The sequence below is a fragment of the Priapulus caudatus genome, unplaced genomic scaffold (genome assembly GCF_000485595.1).
Source record: "Priapulus caudatus unplaced genomic scaffold, Priapulus_caudatus-5.0.1 Scaffold69, whole genome shotgun sequence".
Lineage (NCBI taxonomy): Eukaryota > Metazoa > Priapulida > Priapulimorpha > Priapulimorphida > Priapulidae > Priapulus > Priapulus caudatus.
The window spans coordinates 225,100-236,349 of record NW_014577130.1 but is presented as its reverse complement, the minus strand read 5'-3'; the positions used below and the strand labels follow the sequence as shown (position 1 = coordinate 236,349).

The window sequence follows — 11,250 nt, the reverse complement described above, 5'->3', positions numbered from 1 at the left end:
TTTTGGCAAAAGAACATGACCACTAAATCATCGATTTTGTTAACTGTTGGCTAACTTGAATGTAAGCAAGCCCCAAACCATTGTTACTCCTATGCGAGAGAGATGACAATGTCCATTCACTATCTTCGTCTAACCTTCAAACAACTCACATATCATCACCTAATACGTGTAACATTGTGTTTAGATTCTCGTTAACTCCGAGTAAATTGACTGTGAATATAATAATGTCTGTATTGCGAATTCGATAAACCAAAAATGTCGATCAAGGATCATCAAAACCAAATCAAATTTCAGACTTTCACATCTGAAAACATGATTCCGCATCAAAACTTATGCAAATATCTATAGAGATATAATGGGAGATACCTATAATAAGGGAGTTCCCCATAATATACCTTCGCTAAAATACCCCTCACCTCTCTATCACACCACGGTGAACATGTCATCTGCACCTCTATTACTCTATTGTATACCAGATTACGCAGCCTATACAGCAGTGTACACCTCGATATCTAATGCTACATTCTCTTGCCCTGTAAACTAGAACATTACCGAGTCTATACGCATTACCTTACTACCACGGCATATGCGTTTTCTGCGTGAGTCGGTACACGCATGAACACACAGCTTCTCGGCGAGCCACCTCGCCATCGCACCTACAGCACCTACTCGGGTTATCTAAGCTGTACTATACCCACTATCACCTTATCACGTACCATTGCGATCAGCCACTAGATCCACAGCCAATGTCTGTGTTCTAAATAGCATGTCTTAATACCCGATCCACTTGCTAACACCCTACTTAGCCCAAAGACACACGATCTAATCTCATATAACATGCACAAACCTGCCAGGAGGGTGCACATATAGCTGCTAACTATTAAGTACTAGAGAGCATCCAACCCTTCGCTCATTCTTATCCATAACCAAAGCCATACACTGCTTATTCAGCAGTACCTTATCGAGATAGTCTAATTCTCACGGCTCTAGGATCGAAATAAAGTGACCATTGCCCTCGAAAACGCTCTCGCATCGCACCTAACAGCAGAACCTTCCTTCCGCAGTAGACGGCTAACTAGCTATGCACGCATCTGGATTAAACCGAGCCCATACCAGGTATATGGCTGAATCAGCACCTACAGCATCCTCGATGTCCTAATACCTCGCATGTCCAATACACGATTCTAACACATACATAGGCTTTGCATCATTGTCTTTGATATTCACACTACAAATATACTGATATATTACAAATAAAGGACGCCAAATATTAGTCAGCCTATTACAATTAATTATTTATTAGATTAAATGTAATTGTATACTCACACTCTCAGACCTACCAACCTCTGCTGATACCTCTAAGATGGGTACACTTATAAGAGTTCCATTTAAAATTTAGTAGTTTACAATTCATATTGCAATTCATATTGCTAATCTAGCAGCTACTACAGCAAATGCCTTGCTGATTCAATCACTCATATCCTTACGTCTAATGCCTTTATTAGGTAAAGAATTTAATAAAACCTTCTGTCTCCCTGCCAGTCTGCGCATAGCGCGCTACACATCCTCAGAGTAAATGCTATCATTGACCTCTATCCCTCGCATCCGCCTACAGCATCCCTCGATGTCTAACTGCTTATCACTCTCCCTCGCATCGCACCATACCCATCCTCGTGCTATACTGCTAATCACTCTCCTCGATCGCACCTACAAGCATCCCTCGATGTTTAATCTGCGCTTATCACTCTCCCGGCGCGACGCACCTACAGCAATCCCGAAGTGTCTAAACGCTATCACTCTTCCCCCGTCGCTATCGCGCCTACCAGCATCCTCGATGTTAACTACTATCACTCTTCCCACTCGCACGGCCCACAGCACCGCTGCGAATGTCTAACTGCAATCAACTCCTTCGCCTTCGCATCTAAGCGCGCTACACAATCCTCGTGATGTTAACCTGCTATCCACTCTTTCCCTCGCATCGCGCCTAAGCATCCTCTATGTCTAACTGCCTATCTACTCCCTATCCCTCCCTCGCACTCTACAAGCAGCCTCGATGCCTAAAACCGCTATCACTCCTCCCTCGCACTTGCACCTTACAACCATGCCTCGATGTTAACTGCTATCACTCTTCCCTCGCATCGCACCTACAGCACCTCGATGTTTAACTGCTATCACCATTCCCTATCTGCCATCGCACCACATCCATCCTCGTGTCTAACTGCTATCACTCTCCCCACTCGCATCGCAACCTAGCAAACAGCATCCTCGTTCTTACTGCTACCACTCTCCTCGCAATCGCGCCTACCAGCATCCTCGATGCTAACTGCTATCACGCTCCTCACTGATCCCCACCTACAGCAACTCTAGATCTTCTGAACTGCTATCACTCTTCCCTCGCATCGCACCGGACTACAGCGGTCCAACTGACTATGCACTCCTTCCGTCGCATCCCCACCTCTAGCTAACTGCTATCGACTCTCCCTGCGCCGCTATCCCCTCGCAGCGATCACCAACACTTCTAACCGCTATCTCGTCTCTCCCCGCATTCGTAGCTCGTCAGCCTTGGTGACATCAACGCTACTCTGTTCTCTCACAGACGCCCGCTCGTATGCTCCCAGCGTTGGTGACAATCATAACGGCTATCGGATGTACTCTTCCTCTCACCATCACACCTCGCCCGCATTCGCTAGACATCTGACAACTGCTAATCCGTCTTCCCCTGCCGCATCACACCGTCCAGCACCTACACGAGTCTAACCTGCTATCACTCTCCCTCGCATCAGCACCTCACAGTCACCATATACATCTAGACTCATCAAACTCTTCTCTCGCATCACATCCTCTAAGCTAACTGCTAATCACTCTTCCTCTTGCATCGCACCTCTAGCGGATGGTTGAACGACTAATCACTCTTGACCAAGCCGCGGGATCACAGCCTCGGAGCGGCGTTGACGTTTTGCGTGATCCGGCTGTAGTAGTACGTGTGATGTTGAGACAGGGACACGAATTAGCGGCCGTGACGACCTGATGCGCGTCTCGCGTGCGCGGGAGGTCGCCCCGCTACCGAGTCGCGGCGCGGACGAGACGCGACTCAGCGGCTCCGTAGGCCGAACCAAGCAAGCGCCCGTGAGTGGTCGTCCGCGCGGGCAGGGTGAGTTCGCGCGGTCAGCGCCCGCCATCTCGGCGGACAGCCTGCGGCACGCTTGGCGCCGCGATCGCCTTCAGGCAGTTGCGATGTCCGTGCTTCCACCCCCCCGCTGCGCCGCGCGACAGCGGGTACGCGGCTGTGTTCGCCGCGGGAACGGCCCACCGCGCACGGCAGCACACATACACACGCCGGTCGCGTGTCTCCGCAACGGTCGTCGGCATGCGCGCTCGTCTAGCGCGGAGCGGCGGCGTCTCGGCTGCCGGCCGCGCCGGCTCGACCGCGCGAGCGAGCGCAGCGCTGCGTCACGTGCGCAGGAAGGCGGCGCCCGTCCGGCAGACAGCGGGCAACAGTCGTCTAGTCGACCTCGCTGCCGCGGGCAGCCGGACGCGTCGCAGGCTGCGCGTGTAACGCGCGCGCGTGGCAACGCCTCGAGTCGCGGGCGTGCCCGCGCGGGCGCCGGTACAGCGGCCGGCTGCAGCGCCCACGTAAGGCGTCCGAGATCCGGCGTCTATGGTCCGTCCAGCGTGCGCGCAGTTGAGGCAGCGACCTGCCGCTGTTTGGAGTCTCGACGGTGTCCGACAGAGGTCCGTGACAGGCGCTGCCAGACTCCCGCAACGCCCTGCTCTCCTTGTGAGCCACATACAGCCCGGCACGACGGCAGCACAGGATTGCGCAGCGTCTTGCGGCAGTACATAGATGCGCTGTCGAGAGGCGGAGATGACACGCGGCGATACTTTACTAGATACGGCACTGCTCACATAGCTAGAGGCATCTATCATCGTAGTTAGATACGAGAGCTTGTCATGTAGCTAGGACAGGACAGCTGATACGGGTGTAGCTAGATCTGCATCTGGCTACATAGGCAATAGCATTGCTAGACATAGTGCTAGATGCAGCTTGGCGACATAGCTAGAGTGGCACATGCTAATGTTAGCTGGAGATGCTGCACGATCAATGGTAGTTAGGTTGATGACACGGTCGATCGTAGCTAGATGAACGACTGATGACACTCAGTGATATGGACACTGCTAGTAGAGCGTAGTACGATCACTGTCGAGGTAGCTGTGGATGACACTGTCGCTATATCTGTGCTAGATGGATCACTGGTCAGATAAGCTGGATCTGACACTTGGCCTAGAGGTAGCCGATCACCCTGTATATAACTGATATACACTGCTATAAGTTTAAATGACAACTTTGGCTAGCATAGCCGATTGTTGTTTATCGCATGGGGTGTCCTCATAATGAGATTACATGTCCGTACTATCCACAGAACACACGCTACTGATCCCTAACATAACGTGATTGCTAATCCTGAAACCTAATCCTACTAATCATACAATCAATACCAGCATGGCTAAATCCCTCTGATCCTTGAAGGATTTCCGTAGCGGGACTCCTGGGATTCGTACCGCAGGTAGAAGCCGTGTTAACTATCCTAACGAGCATTCATCAAAGTCTCTGCTCCTTCACGCAGTCGCATCTTGCATTCCCCGATCACGCGCCGGCTCGGACGCGTGGCAGGTTTTTTGCCGGGTGGCGGTGCCCGGAGGGGCGGTGCGGGCTTGGGGGGTGGCTACAATTCTCAAAAAAATCCAAATTTCGAAAGATCGGATCTCGACTAGTGCGGAGGCGAAGAAAGGAAGCGCGAGCGAAGGAATCAGGGACCCAAACGGACCAGCCGCGAACGCTAGCGAGCAGTCATGGCAAGATCTCCCAGAATGAAGAGAATAATTACAGCCGCGTCAAGTAACGAAGAAAATTGCGAAAAACTAATTTATAAGAATATTAAATGAAAAATAAGAACAGAACAATGAAAGGATAGATCTTAAAAGATAATGATATCTACCTTTCATTAAAAAATTAATAAAAATTCCATTCGGGCTAAAGAAAAAAATGGCCCGTTCCAGACAACCACACAGCACACGCTGTCCCGGCCTGAAGCCCGCGACGTGATTTTTGGTCATCTTCCATCCGAAAACCCCGCAGCCGCCCGCGAGCAGATAGCTCCGAGAACAAGCCGCGCTACCCCCTCCAACACACTCCGCCACACCGCCTCCCCTCCCCGCTCACGTGAGCACACTAGTCCGCTTCGAGAGCCTTCCCCGGCACTCACACACACCGCACAACGACCACTCCTCATACTACCTTCCCCTCACGCCACCGCCCCCCCCCTGGATCTTAAGTGACGAACAAGGCCAGTGTGCGCTGATACGATAACCGGAATCCAAGACGTAGCTAATGATCGCCAGAATTACACGACAATGAGGAAAAAGAAAGATTGCGAACCATGAAGAAGTGCAGGCTTCGCCATTGGTCACTGGGCCGAATGCTCGACCCTAAACAGCCCCGTCTCTGGTGTACAACGGGGCTTTATTTTTCCGCTGAACCGCCGGTCAAATTTTTGAGATACGAAAGAATGCGACAAACTCGAAAGTCAAATGAGAACTATCCAAATATACGATAGAGTCACCGCCAAAGTATTAGGAACTTGTAGGAGCACCATACAACAACGAGGTCCAGGGGAGACGACAATGATCATTCGGAGGCCGCGAAACGGGCGCATGGAGCGTTCAAAGTCTCTCCGAGAATCCATCTCCCCAGTGAAGGCTCGTTCAATAGAGATTCCACTTGAGATAGCATGTGCGCTGCTCCCGAACTCGTTCCAAGGTATGAAATTTTGACGAGAGCTAATTGATGCTACCCCGAGCCCGTCATGCCGAGTATCCAGCATGATCCTGAATATCTATGAGAAAAGCGATCAGAACTCCTCCCGAGCTGCGACAAAAAGTTATTTTCTTGCGCCCTACATGCTGCTAAGTACACTCTAATCACTGTAGGAACCGAATGGTAAGTACAAACAGCTGGGTTGAATCTAATCATGTATGAGATAGACTTGCGGCTCAGTGTATGAAACGAAACCTATCGCAGATCCCGGAACATGCTCACTAGAGGCGAAAAACACGCCCGCCAACCCGCGAGCAAATACGGAGCGCCGTTTTTAGGCGCCGTGTTTTCTCCAGACGCGAAGCTTGAAAACCTTTTGTTGTTTTATGTCAGTAAGCACTGGCCCAAGATAAAATAATAATAAAATGACGCCGATACGCCCGCGGCTAAGAGCCGAGCCCGAGCCAACTCTAAATTAACGTTACATAGAGAGCACATGTAGCTGCTTAGCGTATGATAATTAGCGAGTCAGCGCTATAGCATACTAGACGACCCATAGGATCGAGTATAAGCTGATAGGGACAGATGAGTTATTTCATACAGAATAACATCTGAATGTACCATACAACCAATATACACGAGGAATCTATACACATCACTTCGCACTAGTGCTATATAACACATATACATCACTATTACATTAGTGCTGCGCAAAACGTGGGATGGTCGCCGCGCGTATTCGCCTTGTGTGCACTACAAGGTAGTTTAATGTTCAGACAAACCAATTAATATTAATGTCAAACAAGATTGCTGCTAATTAATAACATAGCGATGTAAATTACTTTGATAAGAAATATCATGGTAAAGGAAGAGCGAAACAGAGGGTGATAGGAAGATGGAGAGAGAGGGAGAGAGAGAGAGAGAGAGAGAAGAGAGAGAAGAGAGAGAGAAGAGAGAGAAGACGAGAAAAAAGAGAGACGAGAGAGAGAGCAGAGAGAGAAAGAGAGAGATATAGAGCTTGGGCAGAAAGCAATAAGGAAGAAATATAATATGGAAAGGGTTAGGGAACAAGGGGTACGTGAATGTAGATATAAGACAACCTGAACGTGTGTGGGTACATGCCCGCGATCCATGTCTCTGATTCACTGATACACATATACTCTTGAATAATATTTCATTATATACGCCCTATATAGCATAAACCGAAAGAAAGAGCCGTCAGAACTGATCTATGTCTGTGAATATGGCATCGTTCAGTAGTTGATAAGGACCTGTGGGAACTGCTCTGCTGGCATCGAACCTAAATGCCTGACCGCCGTGCTATACGCAGGAAAGAAAAATGTCAATAAAGTTATGCTCACCCTCTCGAAAGGCCCAGAATAACCGAGTTAACCGTATCTCGATGGGCTCTCTGCATTAGTCATACTATCTACCACATCCTTAACTTTAACACACACACACCCCAACACCAACCGTTGGATGGAAATTAGAGACACACCGCCCACATACAGTAACACCCGAGGCTACTTTGTTGCTACCAGCCCGAAGGACGGCTGCCACACATGTCGATGAAATAGTACAAATAAATAAAATCATACAGCCAACCACGATTTTGTTGCTACAAGTGCCATATCGCAAAAGATATATCTCGTTAACCCATCACTACAGATCTTGACAACGGCATCATAAGCAGATCGTACCAGAGTTCGTGACGTGACGTGGGCCAGCCGCGCCAGATTCAAGCGAAAATGTTGCACACGCCGGTCGCTGACCGCTCAACATCTACCAAACACGAGAACATTCGCCGGGCGCGAAACATGGTCCGGCGGCGTCGCTCAGCAGAGACATCGATAGATACGACAGGCGGCGGTGCCGCCGCTAACGCTGATACGCGCGTACGTTAGGGCTTCGATTGTCGAACAACGGTGATACCATCACCTGCCACCCGTCCACATAACTACTAACAAAGAAGCCCAGCCACCGCCGCGAACCACCGACGATCGTCACACTGTTGGCGCACTGAGACCGCCAGCACGGCATACGTATGAGCACCAAAGCGACGGCTGATTGTCGTTCCGTCAATGATACCAGATTAAAGAATATAGTCGTATAGTCACAGCTGTGCCACCAACTGTAACCCAGATATGAACAAACACCCTCAGCTCCGCTCACCGCGCCGGAGCCTACATGTCGCTGGGCGTCGCGCGCGCGCACCGGCGTAAAGCGGGCAAGCCCGCGCGGTGTCGTAGGCGGCACAGGACGGGATAAGTCCGCGCGGGAACGAAGGCATCGAGGGGCTATCAGACGGAGGCGGGCTATCTCGGAATGAGATCGGAGCAGCCACATCGCGAGCAAAGCTGACTAAGCTAGGGAGAAGGACGCATTCACGAGTACGCAGGGGGAGAGAGAAAGGAGAGAGGGAGCGAGGCGGCACGGCGTACCGACGAGGGCGCAGAGACGGAGAGCCGGAGGGGGGACAGGTGGGCAGGAGGCATGGAAGCTGCGCCGCAGAGTGCAACTCCGCGTTCTTCGCAGTGGCGCTCGGACCGGCGGCCCCAGTCCCAGCTAAGCAAGTGGCCGGCATAAACTCCTCCACGAGGGCTCCGGAAGGGCTGTCAGCAGCGCGCAGGTCGGGGATCCCCGCCGCTGTCGCGACATCATGCCGCCTCTCGAATGACGGCCGTGCTCCCGTTAACGACCGCAGGCCGCCATCTTATCCGCAAGGACAGCGCGTAGGACGTCGCGATCCGAGCAGCACGGGCACACCTTCGGCTCCCAGCAGCGAAGACGCGCGTAGAGGCGCCGATAGCGTGCCCGGAGTTCGATTGGTCACGTCGAAGCCGCGTTGCGCGCGACCGAGCGCGCTCGAAGTTAATTCGAAAGTCCCAGCGCGGCTCTGTTCTCGAGTAACTCTGCCGGTGCCTTCGGTCGAGGCAAGTGACGCAAAGGTCAAACGTGCCCGCGGGATTCAAGCCCGACAGCAGTTCCGCGGGCCACCTGCGAACAACGGGCGATTTTTTTTTATTCGTCTCAATAATTATTAATTTTAAAATAATATAATATTTTAAATTTCATTATTTTATTTAATATTTTTTAATTTTAATATTCTTAAATAATAGTTTTTTCGCAATTTTTATTGACGGGATTCTTCACCGACGTCATGAGTGTGCGCGCGGGAGCGCAGATTGCGATCATCGTAAATGGACTTGCACGGATGTAGGTCTGTCTATTATTGACTGTTTTTTATTTAAATTTCAACTTTTTACTAAATAGTGTCATTATGTCAATATTGAAACTAATCAGTTTTCATTTATCATTCTACAATTTATTGCATTATTGTATTTGGATTAATGTTGCTAAACTTATTTGAATTGTCAAACTACTAAAATTTTAATATGAAGCTACTCTATGTCAAGTGTACCCATCCCTTAGAGTCAATGTCGAGCAAGAGGGTTTGGTTAGGTCGGTGTATGAAAAAGTTGGTAGAGTATACAATTACATTTAATCTAATAAATAATTAATTGTAAAATAGGCTGACCTAATATTTGCAGTCACTCTTATTTTTATATATATATTTTGTAAGTGAATATCAACAATATGCAGCATATCTATGTTTAGAATCGTTATTGCAGCGATTATACATATACCTTTGCTCGGTTGATCCAATGCTAGACCGTCGTCGCAAGGAGAGACGGAAATTTCGAGCCACACACCACTGTCACTTTATTCCCATCCACATAATCGATGACTCACCTAATACGCCCATGATAAACATAAGTGACTTCTGATCGATAGAATATAAACGTGAGACTTAACTTAAATTAGCTACAATGTCCCACCCACTGGCAATTTGCATATACTAATTAATGTGTTTTTGCTAATGTGTGGCAGAACGGATAACATATAACCACACATATGCAATATGTTATCCCATACTAACTGATAGTGTACCTACACGATGTGCTTTCCGGATGTGTCCTCTGGACCACACTACCAAAAACATGGTAATAAATATAATCAATATTTATTTACTATACCTATATATCTGCTTACAATAATAATGAAAGTGTCAATGACACTGTAGCTCACCTTGGGTGTGATAGAAGAGGGAGGGGGATATATAAAGCAAGAGTATATATATGGGAGAACTCCCATTATATAGGATATCTCCCATTATATACTCTTGATAATGATATATGCATAAGTTTTGATGCGAAAATAAATGTTTCAGATGTGAAATCTTGACGAGCGATGGCGCTATGCCTAAATGATCGCCATTTTGGTTTTCGAATATCGCGCAAATAACAACAATAAAATATTCCAGTCAAATTTACTGTAACGAAGAATCTAAAACACAATATTACACGTATATATAGGTATGATTGTAGCTAGAGTTGTTGACCAGTTAGACGAAATAAACGTAATAGGACATTGTCATCTCTCTACCATAGGAGTAACAACTGGTTTGGGGCTAGCCTTACACATTCACATACCAAAATTTAACAAAATCGAATGAATTTAGATGGCCATTTTCATTTTTGCCAAAAAGTGGGCGTGGCTCAAAAGTAGGTCGACTAGCGTGCTCCAAAACAGGAAGTTCAAATCTCTCCCATAGGAGTAACAACTGTAGGCCTATTCAATTTGAAACATGTGGGTCAAACGGTTCTTGAGTTATCGTTGGCCATATAGGCATGCAGACACTGAAATGCATAGAGAAATTGCCAAAATCTACCTGTTGTGTTGTTGTTGTTTTCGGTTTCTTTATTTTATACTGGACTCAAGGGTTAAATCCACATCAGTGGAAACCCACTCCAGGAACCACCTAATTTGCATAATTAAAAAAAAAAAAAAAACCCGTGTGATATGTTTTGGGGCCAGTCGTTATTCATTCACATACTATAGAAATGAGCAAAATCCGTTGAACCTGAACTGACTTATGGCCATTTCCATTTTTGCCAAGGTGTGAAATGAAGCGAGCGACAAGCGAATTTTGCGATCACGCTTTCCTACCTGCTCTCTTATTCGTGTTGTTTGTGCACACTGACAGGGCGTGCATGCGGTGTACTTGTGTGTTGCAGATGAGCATTTGACCGGCATTTACGGGTAATTAGCGGCAATAATAGGCGAAATAGAGTAGAGAAACATTGAGACTTTGGTAGGCCCCTATAGTAAATACATTTCGTGTTTATTTACGTTTTTTTCATTGAGACGTTCCAAGTCACAAGTGCCACCAGGCTCAGGAATAGAGAAGATGTCCAGTCCTATCTTATCAACTAACATCATCCTATCCAATCACCGTACTGGACATCATCTCTATCCTTGAACCGTGCCGTGGCCGGGGCTGTGGAGTGTGCCTGTGCACATGCGGCTAGCGACAGGGCGTCATCCCTATGTTACGGATGCGCGATTCACCCTAGCGGCGAGTTATGGAACTA

The 11,250-nt window shown here is 48.2% G+C and overlaps 1 protein-coding gene across 1 annotated transcript in view; it reads right to left on the bottom strand.

Moving 5' to 3' along the window:
* Positions 1-11,250, bottom strand: part of LOC106821333 (NEDD8-activating enzyme E1 regulatory subunit-like) — a 17,677-nt gene that overhangs the window by 2,275 nt on the left and 4,152 nt on the right. The window lies entirely within an intron of this gene.